This window comes from Prenolepis imparis, unplaced genomic scaffold, assembly GCF_030444845.1.
Source record: "Prenolepis imparis isolate NDT839.2.m4 unplaced genomic scaffold, iyPreImpa1.0 SCAF_7, whole genome shotgun sequence".
Taxonomy (NCBI): Eukaryota; Metazoa; Arthropoda; class Insecta; order Hymenoptera; family Formicidae; genus Prenolepis; species Prenolepis imparis.
This window is the reverse complement of record NW_028141165.1, coordinates 16,895,180-16,909,870: the sequence shown is the minus strand read 5'-3', so window position 1 is coordinate 16,909,870 and position 14,691 is coordinate 16,895,180. Positions and strand designations below refer to the sequence as shown.

The window sequence follows — 14,691 nt, the reverse complement described above, 5'->3', positions numbered from 1 at the left end:
AGCATCTGTAAAAGATAATAGCAATTATAAACACTTTATAATTATTTTATGATTATTTAATATATAATTTGCAATAAATATACATACCGATCACAGATATATGTCTTGTGATCATGTTTGCTCAATTGCGAGCTGACAAGCTGGGATAGATTCTTTATCCAGGCGAAATGTTCAACGCTATTGCTGTCTTGCATGTACAAGTTGATGTGTCTTTCTTTTCCTCCGAGAGACGTATCGGGACAATGTTCTTTTCTTCGATACTGTACACATTTATCGAAATGTCATTATGATGTTCAAATTTTTTAATTTGGTTCAACGTCATCGGAAACTCAATGTCCTGGAGATTCAGCACTGTTGTGTAATGTGGATACATAGATTTGCGATCCGCGTCTCTTTCAGCGGGATACAGTGCAGCGACCACAGCCCGCGCAAAACATGCAGTGTCTTTTGATTTCACGTTAATCACTGCTCTCTTCATCATTATTTCTCGCGGTAATTTAATGTGACATCCCGCACGCATTGGATTATACTTGTTTATATTTACAATTAAATTGATTATTCGCGACACTGCCCAACCACTATCATGTTCTTGAAACTCTTCGAGAGATGCTAGCGTGGTCTCCATAGCGCGTTGATCGTACCATTCGCGCAAATCAGACGTGCGAAAGATTTCACAGTTTTTCGTATTGATAGTTTTATTAGCGCGTTTATCACCCGACACAAACTCGCCATTAAACATAATGTTCACTTTCACACTAGTGTGTTTTTGCAACACTTTTTGCACGTGTCCGATCACAATGTCTTTGGCCTCCTCTAGAAATTGACGAGGTTCGATGTGATTGCTGTTTATCACTGCACCAGTCAAGATGCGGCTCTCGAACGCCGTATCAATCTCTCGCCATATGAGTCCGACGTCTCGCGAACTGCTTCCAGCACCTGCGTGTATAAAACGTCTGCGTACCGAATTCTTCAACCCTTCGAGACGTGCGATTTGGGAGACAAGCGATTGTCGAACTCCGATCGGTAATCGTGGACGTTTTATTCGACTTTGTTCTTTCAGTGATTCGATGTATTCGTCACATTGCTGCTCCCACACAATATATTCTTCCACCGAATTCACCCTTGCGGATTGCTCCAACAAACTTGCTTCCAATTGTGCCATATTTCTTTACTTGAGATGTACTTCTTGAACCTCTGACAAAGATATTGACATAGTATGCCTCTTTACCATCATTTTTATTTAATCGTAGAGATCATTGGCACTCGAGTATGTTGCACTTTGTGATTTTGTTACGTACGAATGATGTATCGACCTTGAAATTGATACATTTTTGCACATTTCGCGAGATTCATCTCAAGATGAGAGCGGCCGTACATTGGCGCTCGAAAATTTTAATTATGTTGCATTTTCTTGTGATTTTGTTACATATGTTTTGAACACCTGGGGATGATATCATAGCAGCCGTACATTGACGCTTGAAATTTTGAATATGTTGCATTATTTTACATTTAATATTTCATTGAGGATGATGTCATAGCAGTCGTACATTGACGCTTGAAATTTTAGATATGTTGCATTATTTTACATTTAATATTTCATTGAGGATGATGTCATAGCAGCCGTACATTGACGCTTGAAATTTTGAATATGTTGCATTATTTTACATTTAATATTTCATTGAGGATGATGTCATAGCAGTCGTACATTGACGCTTGAAATTTTGGATATGTTGCATTATTTTACATTTAATATTTCATTGAGGATGATGTCATAGCAGCCATGCATCGGCGCTTGAAATTTTGAATATGTTGCATTATTTTACATTTAATATTTCATTGAGGATGATGTCATAGCAGTCGTACATTGACGCTTGAAATTTTGGATATGTTGCATTATTTTACATTTAATATTTCATTGAGGATGATGTCATAGCAGTCGTGCATCGGCGCTTTGATGATTGGTTAAAAATAATTTTGTGTCAGCAATAATCCCCACCTCATTGCTTTGTATCAATAAAAATGTATATGATTTATTGTAATAATGATTTAGTATTGTATCAATCACTTATGTGAAAGGTTCTTTTAAAAATGTACTCCGCCAGCATGAATTATTACGTTCCAAAACAAGAAATGTCTAAGAATACAAGTGACAAGTAAGTTTCGATTCTTTTTTTTGTCAAAATAAAGATTTTTAAATAATGATTTTTAAATAATTTTTGAAATATTGTTCTAATTATTTTTATAGCATTCAGCGTGCGACTCGTATACTTGGGCGAAGATATGCTCTAACCGCAACATCCTATAAATATTTGGAAATAGGAATCAGCGTCGGAATAATATCCTATGTGGACTTGGCTCTCGGTGATAATCGAGGCAATCAAATAATATTACCCATTGAAACATGGAAATCTCTAATGCGGAAACGAGCAGACATTGAGCAGCTAACTGAAACTCCGCTATGGATTAGTGATCTAACACTCAAAGCGGTTAACATGTATACTTCAAAAATTATAAAAATTACTTCATCTGATAATTCTTTGTACATGAAACCATCAACGTTACTACATTTATTCGATTTCGACAAATGTATTGATCATATGTATTCCTGGCTATGTGAGAATACTCATAGTGTTAATGAAAAATTTAAACAATTTGTAAATATTTTACAATGTGATAATATCCGCGATGTGAGCAATGCCGCAAAGGTGATACGTGATAGTAATATGTTTAATAGCGAATCACTTATAGATTGTGAATTGATAACTTGTGCTATAAATGAAACTATTTATAATGCTTGCAACAAATAAATTATTTTACTGTTAAACTGTGTTTAATTCTTTCTTTCCCGCCCCTGTTCTATATGTATATAAATAGTATGATGTGCACATGCATTATCAACAAAACTCTTCAAAAAAATGATGAGCTAGATGATACTCCAGTTAGAACAGAGAGATGAAGAGAGATGTAGAATTAAAATCAAGAGGGGAGCAACATTATAATATATGTGTCGTGTCATAGAGTAGCAGACTTATACTCGCATGCTCGTGCTGTGCGGTTGCATGAAACTGTATGATATATAATTCTGCAAGTGTTGTAAAGATGATAACTCTGGAGGAATACATTGAATTACTGGAACAACTTGTGTTGTGCAATGTTGCTGACCTGAAAGAATGGGATTTTTTCGGACTGCCTCCACTTAAAATTGATAAAACGATTTACTGGATGTGGGAGCCAGATTGTGATGGTTGTATCGACTTGTTAGAAGGACAATGCCCGCAAGAACTAATGAGAATTTTCGGAATGCAAATGAACCCCAAGAAATTATTAATTGGAAATTTGCAGTCACGGACAACTCGAATCGCGCGACTTGAAAAAATAAGAAGATTGCTACGCAAACGTTTCTTAAGCATAGATACCAGTGTTCCTGTGCTTTCGACACACACTCCGGTTAATTCAATTGTGCAGGCGATACATGGGCGTGAAATCGGTTTGAAAAAACCTCATACTGATGCTCTAAAAGATCAGCTATGGGATATGAAACATTGGGATGATCCGAAAAAACGCTCTTTCCTATTCGAGTTGAACGTTAAAAGATTTTCCTATGCTGAGCATAGAGAATCCTCTGAGGAGGAATAATTGTTGTAAGTATTTCTTTTCATTTAAAAATTATTAAAATAATAAATTGATTAATAAAATAAATAATAATATATTTAATAAAAATTTCTGTTATGTAGGAGTTCCGCCCTGCCGCCTCATAGCCACCGCCACCTCGCAGCCACCATCGCGCTGCAGTAAATTTTATATACTTTTTTACATTTTATATTATATTTTATATTTTATATTATATTTTATATTTTATATATTTTATATTTTAAATTTTTTAAATTTTTTAATTTACACACACACAAAATTGTATGATTGCACACACACATAGTTATATAATAAAAATTATTTTAAATATTAAAAGTATATAGTTTATTTTAGAATAGGTCCTCTCCCCTTCCTCATCCTAAAAATATTAATTAAAAAAAAATATTATTAAAAAAAAAGTCTCTCTCGCGTCCGCCTCTCGCGCTCTCGTTCGCTGCATCAGCTCTCGCGCTCTCCATCGCCGCATCGTCTCGCAACATCTCTCTCTCGCTCTTGTGATATCTCTCTCGCGTGCACCTCGCGCTCTCCTTCGCTGCATCAGCTCTCGCGCTCTCCTTCGCGTCATCTCGCTACCTCTCGTCATCTCGCGCTATCTCTCTCGCTCTTGCATATACGCCTCGCTGCAACACCTCGCGCTCTCAATCGCCACATCATCTCGCTACCGCTATCTCTCTTTCGCGAACGTCTCTCTCGCGACATCTCTCTCTCTCGCGTTCGCCTCGCGCTATCCTTCGCATTCCTCTCTCCCCGCGGACCCCTTACCCAAAAAGTTTCATGCGGTCTTTCGCGGATTCCCCTTTCCCCGCGGACCCCTCGCGGACCCTAAAATCGCGGACGCTTCCCCCTCCCGCGGACCCCTCGCGGATCCTAACCTCGCGGACGCCTCCCCCTCCCCGCGGACCCCTCGCGGACCCTAAAATTGCGGACGCTTCCCCCTCCCCGCGTCCCCCTCGCGGACCCTTACCTCGCGGACGCCTTCCCCCTCCCCGCGGACGCCTCCCCCTCCCCGCGTGACGTCATTCCCCCTCCCGCGTGACGTCATCCCCCCTCCCCGCCTGACGTCATTCCCCCGCGCCTTGGGTTCCCCTCGCCCCTCACCCCCCCTCATTGCCCCATGGTTTAGAACCGGCCTTATATCACTACTATTTACAACAAACACCTTTGTATATGAAAAACAATATAAAAATTGATGATTTTTTTTTTAAATATAACAGAAACTTTAATGCAGAATTGGAATTTATTGTCGATACTAATGATAAGTGCAATAGCTGCACTAATATAAAAAATCCGTCTAATGTAGAAAACCACGACAATAAGTCAGATTCAGAAGAATCTGTTTCTTTCGAACCAATTGATGAGGTTCTTATTACCGATAGAAATCAAGAAATATCTGGAAAAATTCAAATCATAGCTCCAGGACAAGACAAATATCCAGTCCCTTGGCATCTAACGGAAAATATCGATGAATTGTGTTTTCCAAAAATTTTTGGAGGTGAAATTCTAGACAAGAAAAATAAATTAACATACTCGCAACGAATCAAATTTGAAGCTAGGCATAGAGATAGAAGATCGTGTCAACCTACAAGAATTTTATTTATGGCTAAACAGAAATGAGAAAAGTCAGTAATTTCAAATATAAATATTTGCTTAAGGAGAGTAAAGAAAAATGACAATTTAACTACGTTAAAAATTAAAGATTCGAAATTTATAAACGATTCCATTCGTCATGATGATGGATACAAATTTTTGAAACAAGTGCGATCGTCACCTTCGTATTGGGAAAGCAAAAAGAAACATTTACTTGGTATGATTTGACAACTTGGTATTCCGACATTATTCATTACATTTTCTGCGTGTGAGCACAAAAATTCAAATTTATTGAAAATTTTATATAAAATACGAGAAAACAAAAACATTAATACATATGAGGCAATACATTTAGACATTGCAGAGAAAACAAAGTTGATAAGAGAAGATCCTGTTACATGTGTTAGATATATAGATAATAGATTTAATTTTATTATGTCTATACTACAGAATGAATATGGCCCATTTGGAAAATATTATGTGGTCGATTATTTTCAAAGGCGAGAATTTCAAGCGAGAGGTACTGTTCATACGCATAATCTTTTATATTGCAAAGAAGTTGCGATTTACGACGAAGAAAATGAGAAATCGAATAAAAAATTAATACATTGGATAGATAAAATCATTTCATGTGCTTATGATGATAAAAACCTTTAATACGTTTGCAAATACATCGACATAAGTCAACATGTTACAAAGGTCGAAAAAATAAATCTTTATGTCGGTTTAACATTCCCATGTTTGTTATGAGAGAAACTATGATTCTCAAACCATTAGAAGAAAATGAAAAGACAAAAAATAAAAACAATAAAAAAAAGAGACAATGCAAGTATTTTTCGGAAAAAATATACTCGTGTCTTTCGAAGAAATGTTAGAACAGTTAGAAATGACGGAAGAAGTATATATTCAAACAATTAGAAGCACATTATCAAGAACTAAGATATTTTTGAAAAGACAAAGCAACGAAGTTGCAATTAATGCATACAATAAAACCATATTGACTCTTTTAGAATCAATCATGGATATACAATTTGTTTTAGATCCATATAGTTGTGCTTCATACATGATTAATTACGTCACAAAAGTTGATGCAGGATTATCACGGTTATTAAGAGAAGCAGCAAAAGATTTGGAAAATGGCAATTTGAATATTAGACAAAAGTTTAGAAAGATTGCTAACGTTTTTATAAATGGTAATACTATGTCTGCACAAGAAGCTGTTTACCATATCCTGGGCCTGCCACTTTCATTGTGCAGTAGAACTGTTGTTTATATTAATACTGCACCGCAAAAAGAGCGTGTTCGTATGATAAAAAATGAAAAATATTTTTAAAAAATGATTGATGAATCAACAGATATATACTACAAAAATATAATTGATAAGTACGAGAATCGGAATTATCAAAAATTTTCTGATGTTTGTCTTGCCGATTTTGTAGCAAATTATGAAGAGAAAAGGACTATATACAGAAGTGATAGCGATAATGAATATGATGAAGATAGTGAAATTAGAGAACGAAAAAAACAGAAAATTATTAGATTTCGCCGTTACAAATTGCAAGAAGATCGATATAACTATTTCAGAGAACAGGTTTTGTTGTTCTTGCCTTGGAAAAATGAAATAGATAATGTGGAGACACAAGATTGTGAAACGATTTATATAGAATATATTTATTTAATTGAAATAAATAGGAAAAAATTTTCAGTGATAGGTGATGCTGAAATTGACAATGCGTTGGTTCAAGCACAAAAAGATCAACAAGATGTAGAAGATGAGGAGATCGAATCTTTTATGAAAACAAAAATACCAAAAAATCAAGAGATAGATGTATTTCAAACAGATGAGGCAGATTGCTCGAAGGTCAATAAAAGAAAAATAAGTAGTCCACCTAAAGTGACAAAAGAAGAAATAATGAGTATACTTCAAAAATTAAACGACAAACAGAGAGAAATTACAATGCACGTTTTACATTGTTTTAAAACTAATAAATTACCAATTAAACTGTACATCAGCGGATCAGCGGGTGTTGGAAAAAGCACAGTCATCAACGCGATTTATCAATTATTATTAAATTATTTTAACGATACACCTGGTGAAAAGAATAATTCGGTAAAAATATTATTATGCGCACTCTCTGGAAAATCAGCATTTTGAATAGGTGGCGTAACGTTACATACTGCATTTGCTTTACCAATAACACAGTACGGAGGACAAATGCCAGAATTGTCAGCAGATGTGGCGAATACTATTCGAGAGAATTTATTTGAATTAAAATTATTAATTATAGACGAAATATCGATGGTGGGTAGTACAATGTTTAGTCGCATTGATACAAGATTAAGACAAATAATGGGTCAAAATAAAAGCTTTGAAGGAGTTTCTGTCCTGATGGTGGGAGATCTTTATCAATTACCACCGGTTATGGATACTTCAATCTATCTCTGCCCGAAATCTTGCATGTTAAGTGTTTTTTCTGAAAATTTTCTATGGAGTGAATTTGAATTTTTTGAGTTGACGGAAATAATGAGACAAAAGGAAGATAAAACGTTTATTAAAGCCCTTAACAATCTTGCAAGAGGAACAATGTCTGAAAATGACATTACTTTAATTAAATCAAGAGAAACGACAGAAGAATACGTCCCAAAAGATGTAATTAGATTATATGCTGATAATCGCTCGGTTGATAATTTTAACCAATTAAAAATCGATTTAAAAGATGGTATAGCTTATGAATCTAAAGCTAAAGATTCAATTTTAGGAAAAGTCAATAGTAAATTGAGAAATAAACTATTAACATCATTAAAAAATAAAAAAAGAACAGAATGTTGTGGCTTGGCTTATAAAGTTATATTAAAAAAAGGTATCAACTATATGATAACCATTAATATAGATGTTGAGGATGGATTAGTTAATGGAGCTTGTGGCATATTAAAAAACGTAACGTTTAAATCAGATACAGAAGAACCAATTAAAATATGGCTAGATTTTAACAATAATAGAATTGGTGTTGAACAACGAAGACCATATGTGAAGTATATGAAAGAAAATTCTATAGAAATGAATTTGATTCCGCTATCACCACTCTCTGTCGTATTAAACGTCAATGACAGAATGGGATATCAAATCGTAAGGCAACAATTTCCCATCTCGCCTGCCGAAGCTTTGACAATCCATAAAACCCAAGGTCAAACTTATGAAAAATTATGTGTTGATTTAAGAAACAATTGTCGTATGACAAGACCAATGTTATACGTAGCACTAAGTAGAGTTACAAAATTATTAAATTTATACATTCTTGGAAGTTTTAAACCTCCAAAAAAACCATCTATAGATAATCTTTTGGAGTTAGAAATAAAACGCCTATAAAAAAAGAGAAGTATCTTAAATTATCATATTCAAAAATTATAGAAGGAAATCGATTGAAAATTATATACCAGAACGTACGATCGCTGAATAAAAATTGTATTAATATATCTTGTGATAAATGGTATAAACAAGCAGATTTATTAGTTTTTGCAGAATCACAAACTATCTCAACAGATAATTTAAAATTTGAAGGATTCAATATTATTTTTCGATCAGATAATTATAATAAACAGAAAGGAATAATATGCTTTATTAGGAAAGAAATAAATGCATTTATTAATGATCATATACAAAAAGATAAAACTATAAATGGACAACATTATCATATTGATTTAATACGCATAACTATAAATGAAGTAGAGATCATTACCGGTTATAAATCTCCGTCAGTACCTAGAACTATGTTTACGGATGAACTAAGCAATATTTTAAGCAAGTCAATAAATAATGAAAAAAATTATAATAGGTGATTTCAATTATGATTTCAATTATAATGAAGGAGGATTTTTAGAAAAATATTTAAATAAATTACATTTTAAACGTGCAATTTGCACAAAAATATCAACTACAAATTTCAATATGCAGATAGATATAATATTCATATCAGAGGGAATATTAAATTATAATTTAATATTCCCTCCGATATGAATATTACTAGCACTATATGCTGGAGTATACGAAACTTATTTCTCAGATCATAAACCAATTTACATCGGATTAAACGAAAAGAGCAAGATACCAATATCAAGGGTAAAGATGTTTGAAGTATTAACAGAAGATACTTCTTCTAATAAGGACGAAAATAATTCAGAAGAACAATTAATGTAATGTCTGGACATACTGAGGTATTTAAGATTAACAACGAAAAATGCATAATATTAATAAATAAATAAATGTGATTTTTACAAATCCGGCCAATAGAGCCAAGCACGAAAATTAACTCTAATCTTTTAGATACTGTAACTTTAGTTTTAGGTAAGCGAAAGACGCGGGTTCAATTCCCGCTTCAGCGACTTTTCGGACCAATATTTTTCTCGCCTATTTTCCCGTTGTAAGTTCGGGGATTATTAATTGAGGGTACTTTGTAATCTCAAACCAAGAGATACAGTACCTAAAAGATTAGAATTAATTTTCGTGCTTGGCTCTATTGGCCGGATTTGTAAAAATCACATTTATTTATTTATTAAATACTGAGAGCCGTTAAAAATAAAAATATTTCTTAAAAATATTCTTAATTGGCATAATATTAAATAACGAAATTAAATGCAACGACGTGAAACCAGTGATTACTTCTCTTGAAGACAGAGTTAAGCATTTTTCAAGAGATAAAAATATAATGTATTGTAGAAATCAATACAAATCTGATCGAGAAAATAGTATAATAAATATAGAAGATACAGTAGAAATTTACCCACCTCCACAAACTCTAGAAGAGAACGTGTTAGAAGAAAATTCATGGCTAAATGATAGACCATTAAATGAAATAATGAAGATAATTGAAAATAACAGTCAATTTAATCGTGTTGATGTACTATTTATTACTGGTTTACATTGGGTTGATCCAATTTTTACTCTGGATGTTCAAATTATTGGAGGTCAACAAGCAAACAACCATTGGCATTGTATTTATTATGATGGTGTGAGGCTTCATATATATGATAGTTTGTACTTTGCCACACACTCTTATGAAAATTTAACATTATTTGAACGAAACTACATTAAAACGCGATACCCTAATCTAACCCAGAATAATATAATATTTGAAAAAGTTACAAAGCAACCAGATTTTACATCGTGTGGTATATTTGCAGCAGCATTTGCTGTATCAATAGCGTTAGGAGAAAATCCATCTAGTAAAAAATATTCGATAAATATGCAAAAAATGCGTAAACATTGTTTGAGGGTTATTAAAGAGAAAATATTATTGTCATTCCCGGAAGAAGAATAATTTGTTTTAAATATATCAGTAAACAAAGAGGGAAACTCCTTCGAGAGGGCGTGGTATGGGGGTGCAATCCTCTTGCACCGCAACATGCGAGAAGATCCCCCCATCAAACGGTAGGCTGGGAGTCGTAGTTAAATGCGGCTTCCAGCGGGTTGGTATGCAGGGGGCCTACTGGAAGTAGTGCAACAGCCAGATTCTCGGGAGATCTCCATGCAACGCCCGCGAAGATTGCCGTGTGGTTTTTAGTGGGTCGGGATCACTTATGTCCCAGCCCCACATATCCTTATTTGTCCTCTCCGAAGCGGTGAGGTATGCGTTTGCGCATTTTCCACACGTTAAAAAAGAAAAAAAAAAAAAAAAAAACAGGGAAAAGAAGAAAATATACCGAAAACCCCCCGAATGTCGGATTGGATAGACAGTTGTCGGATTGTACGGTCGTGCGGTCTTTGAATATATTTGTTAATGTGTTCTTGTAATTATATTATTAAACTTATCGAGTTTATATTTATTAAATATGTTTTGCTCATTTCCAGGCGCGAATGAGTGTGCGAGTGAGACGTTACGTTGCGTGCTTTGAGTTTAATTATATATAAGGTTTGCTAGTATTGGAAAAAATTGTGCAAATGGAAATTTGCACATTGCTTCCTCACCATTTAATTTCGCTCATTAAGATGGTTTTTCAATTATGGCTTCCTCATAGAGGGAGCTTAACTTGCACATTGTAATAATTGAAAAACCATCTTAATGAGCAAAATAAAATGGTGAAGAAGCAATGTGCAAGTTAAGCTTCCTCTATGAGGAAGCCATAATTGAAAAACCATCTTAATGAGCGAAATTAAATGGTGAGGAAGCAATGTGCAAATTTCCATTTGCACAATTTTTTATTTACTCTGGAAGCAAAAAGGTCGATTGAGGGCATTCCGAAGTTTTTAACGATTTGCTTAAAGTATCTATCGGATAATTCTTATTCCGTATCCAGATTTGTGACTCTAGAAGCTGTATTTGCTTCGACGTTTACTTTGGATGCAATATAAGAGGCCTTAACCCACAATTTTTTGTTCTTGCACCATTGCCAGATTTTTCTCGCAAGCTTACTTAGATGTGGGAACTGAATGCCACCCGCTCTATTTATATAACAAATCGCTGGTGTTATCCAGTCTTAACAAAATTTCTCTGTTCGATAAATCTGAAGCAAAACACTTAAGTGCAAAAAATGCTGCCAATAGTTCCAAAAAATTGATGTGGTGTTTTCTTTCCTCCTCGTTTCATGTACCATGTGAGCTTATGTCGTTGCAAAAACAACCCCAACCAGTCAGAGATGCGTCTGAGAAAATTTCTAGAGAGTAATTTTGGGTTCTAATGGGATTGGATCCCGTTAGAATATTTCTTTTCCACCACTGGAGATCTTTAAACATTGAATTTTTAATTAGAATTTTTCTTTCAAAATTGTTATCACTAAATTTCAAGACTAGAAATTTTTCTCTTTCCATTCTTTTACAATACATGACCCCGTACGCTACTGCTGGACAGGTTGCATTTAATGTGCCCAGCAATTGTGCAAACTCGCGAATTTTGTACCATTTATTTTCTTGAAACCTTTCTATTAGAGATAACATCTTTTGTTTTTTATTATTATCTAATTCTAGACGAAAATCTATTGAGTTAATTATGAACCCTAAGTATTTACATTTTTGATTAGGTACTAAGGAGCTTTTTTTGTAATTTATGATAAATCCTAGTCGCTCTAATAGCCTAGTTGCTTTTTTAACATTTTTTCTATACTTTTCTATTGAATTCGCTATAAACAAAATGTCATCAAAGTAAATAACAAATAAAATATCTGCACGTCTCAAGTGATTAACCACAGGTTTCATAATTTTTGTGAAAATATATGGGCTTGTGCATAATCCAAAAGGTAAGCAATTAAATTAGTACAAATTCTTTTCGAACCGAAATCTCAGAAATTTTCTATTATTTTTCTTTACCGGAATTAAATAATACGCGTCTTTCAAGTCTAACGTGCACATAAAATCATTCTTTCTAATTAAGTCTTTATAGTCCAGTCAAATTAGCAAAAAAGAAATAAATAACCGGTAAAAAGCTATAAATTGGTGGAGACCTTTATCTTGGCATACTATTGAACGTACTGAAAGTCCGGACCTCTATCTGCAGGGCTCGATCCGCCATCTTGGAAAAAAGGTGCTTCAATTCAGTTTTTTCCTCATATCTCGGTAATCAAGCAGTGGTATCAACGCAGAGTACTAATGTGTGTTTATTTTTTTACTGCAAAAAAATTAAACCTACGAATTCAAACATTTGTGACTCGCGATACACGCGTCTGACTCGCCGCGCCGCGCCGCGCCGTTATCACTTAGCGGCGGCTAGTTTCAGCGTCATAGAAACTATTAAAGATATGAAAAAAATGTATTGGACCTTTTTTATAAAGAATTTAATGAGCTTCATTTTTCATTATAACCTTCAAAACGATAGGATCAACGATTACCGAGATATGAGGAAAAAATTGAATTGAAGCACCTTTTTTCCAAGGCGGATCGAGCCCTGCAGATAGAGGTCCGGACTTTCAGTACGTTCAATAGTATGCCAAGATAAAGGTCTCCACCAATTTATAGCTTTTTACCGGTTATTTTTTTAAATCGCTATATTTTGATATAATTTGACTGAACTATTAGCCACGCAAATATATTCCATCTTAAAATGTATTGGATCTATAAATTTATTCAGTTCCTTTAGGTTAATAATAAATCTATTAGAACTATTTGGTTTTGGAACGAGGAAAAAAGAGGATATGAATTGATCTTCCGATTCTACGCATTCTTCTATAACATTTTTTGTTATTAATTGTGTCAAAGCAGCTTTAATTTCTACGCTCTGTTTTGCCGACCATTTCTGTTCATTCGGAGCTATTTTTTGTGCCGGATTGTTCCTAAATGGGATTGAGTATCCTTCGATACATTTTAAAATAAACTTATCCATAATTTCTTTCCAAGCGTTAATAAAATATTGAAGATGACCAGCTACAGTTTTTACTTTAATCACTTCTTCGACGATGAGCGGCTCGTCAGTTTCACTGCAGGTTTCTGCTGAGACTCCCGTTTGGTTTCCTGACTTCTCGGTCTGAATTTGAACATAGGTCGTCTGTAGTAATTCCCAACCTGCTTCCAGCTCGCAGGTGGGTATTTCCAGTTTCCCTGGGTACGAGGGGTTAGTTGGGTATTGTGAGTTTTCTCCGGTTGTTTAAGGCCAACTATTGCCTTCTCAATAATTTTTGCTTCTTTAACCACATCCCTGAATTTGTCTGAGTACAGCCATTTGTCCGAGATTGTTGTATCCAGCATTGGCTTCAGTGACTTATTTAACAGAGGAGTGATAAAGGATTTTCTCGCGAGTGAGTGTTGGTGGAAAATCTCTGCCAGGAGTTGGCCTACATGACATAAGTGATCAGAAAATTTTTCTTGATCTATACCCTCTTCTGATTCATCCAACATCATTGTCATTGCTGCGCCCAAAGCTGAGATTGCCATTCCCACGCAATTTTGAGTGTCCTCAAAATGTTTATCTCTTTTCTTGGCAATATCTGTTAGAACTGGTAAAATATTTGTATTTGAGTCGTTCGCTCGAAGAACGACTTAAATCGACTTAAGTTTTTGCACAAAAAAATTGAAGATTCAACTAAATGATTCAAGTTATTAAATATTTTGCTACTCAGCAAAATAGGAACGTGTATATTAAAATATATAAAAGCTGAATAACATAATAATTAATAACTCGAATCACACAGTTGAATCTTTAATTCAATTTTTTTGCAAAAACTTAAGTCGACTTAAGTCGTTCTTCGAGCGAACGACTCATTTATCTTCGGGGCCTCTGTGTAAAAATCTTCTTTGCGTGGATATTTTTTTAACATACGGTTTTTCTTCTCTACTGTAAGGCCACCTCTCATCCATCTAGTCCATGTGATTTTTAACTTCTTATTAAAATTTATCTTTAATTGTTTGGATTCGCTAGGATCCATTCCCAGCAATTTTTGGATCTCCTTTCTGTTGGTGTCATTTTTATCCGCCTCGACTGTAGGTTCGACTACGTCGATTACCGGTTCGACTACGTCGACTGCAGCCTCGAC

General features: G+C 34.6%; 1 pseudogene; it reads left to right on the top strand.

The window, feature by feature from the left end:
• The window catches only part of LOC145938652 (uncharacterized), a 15,295-nt pseudogene extending 5,862 nt beyond the window's left edge, over positions 1 to 9,433 (top strand).
• The last annotated feature ends 5,258 nt before the right edge of the window (positions 9,434 to 14,691 follow it).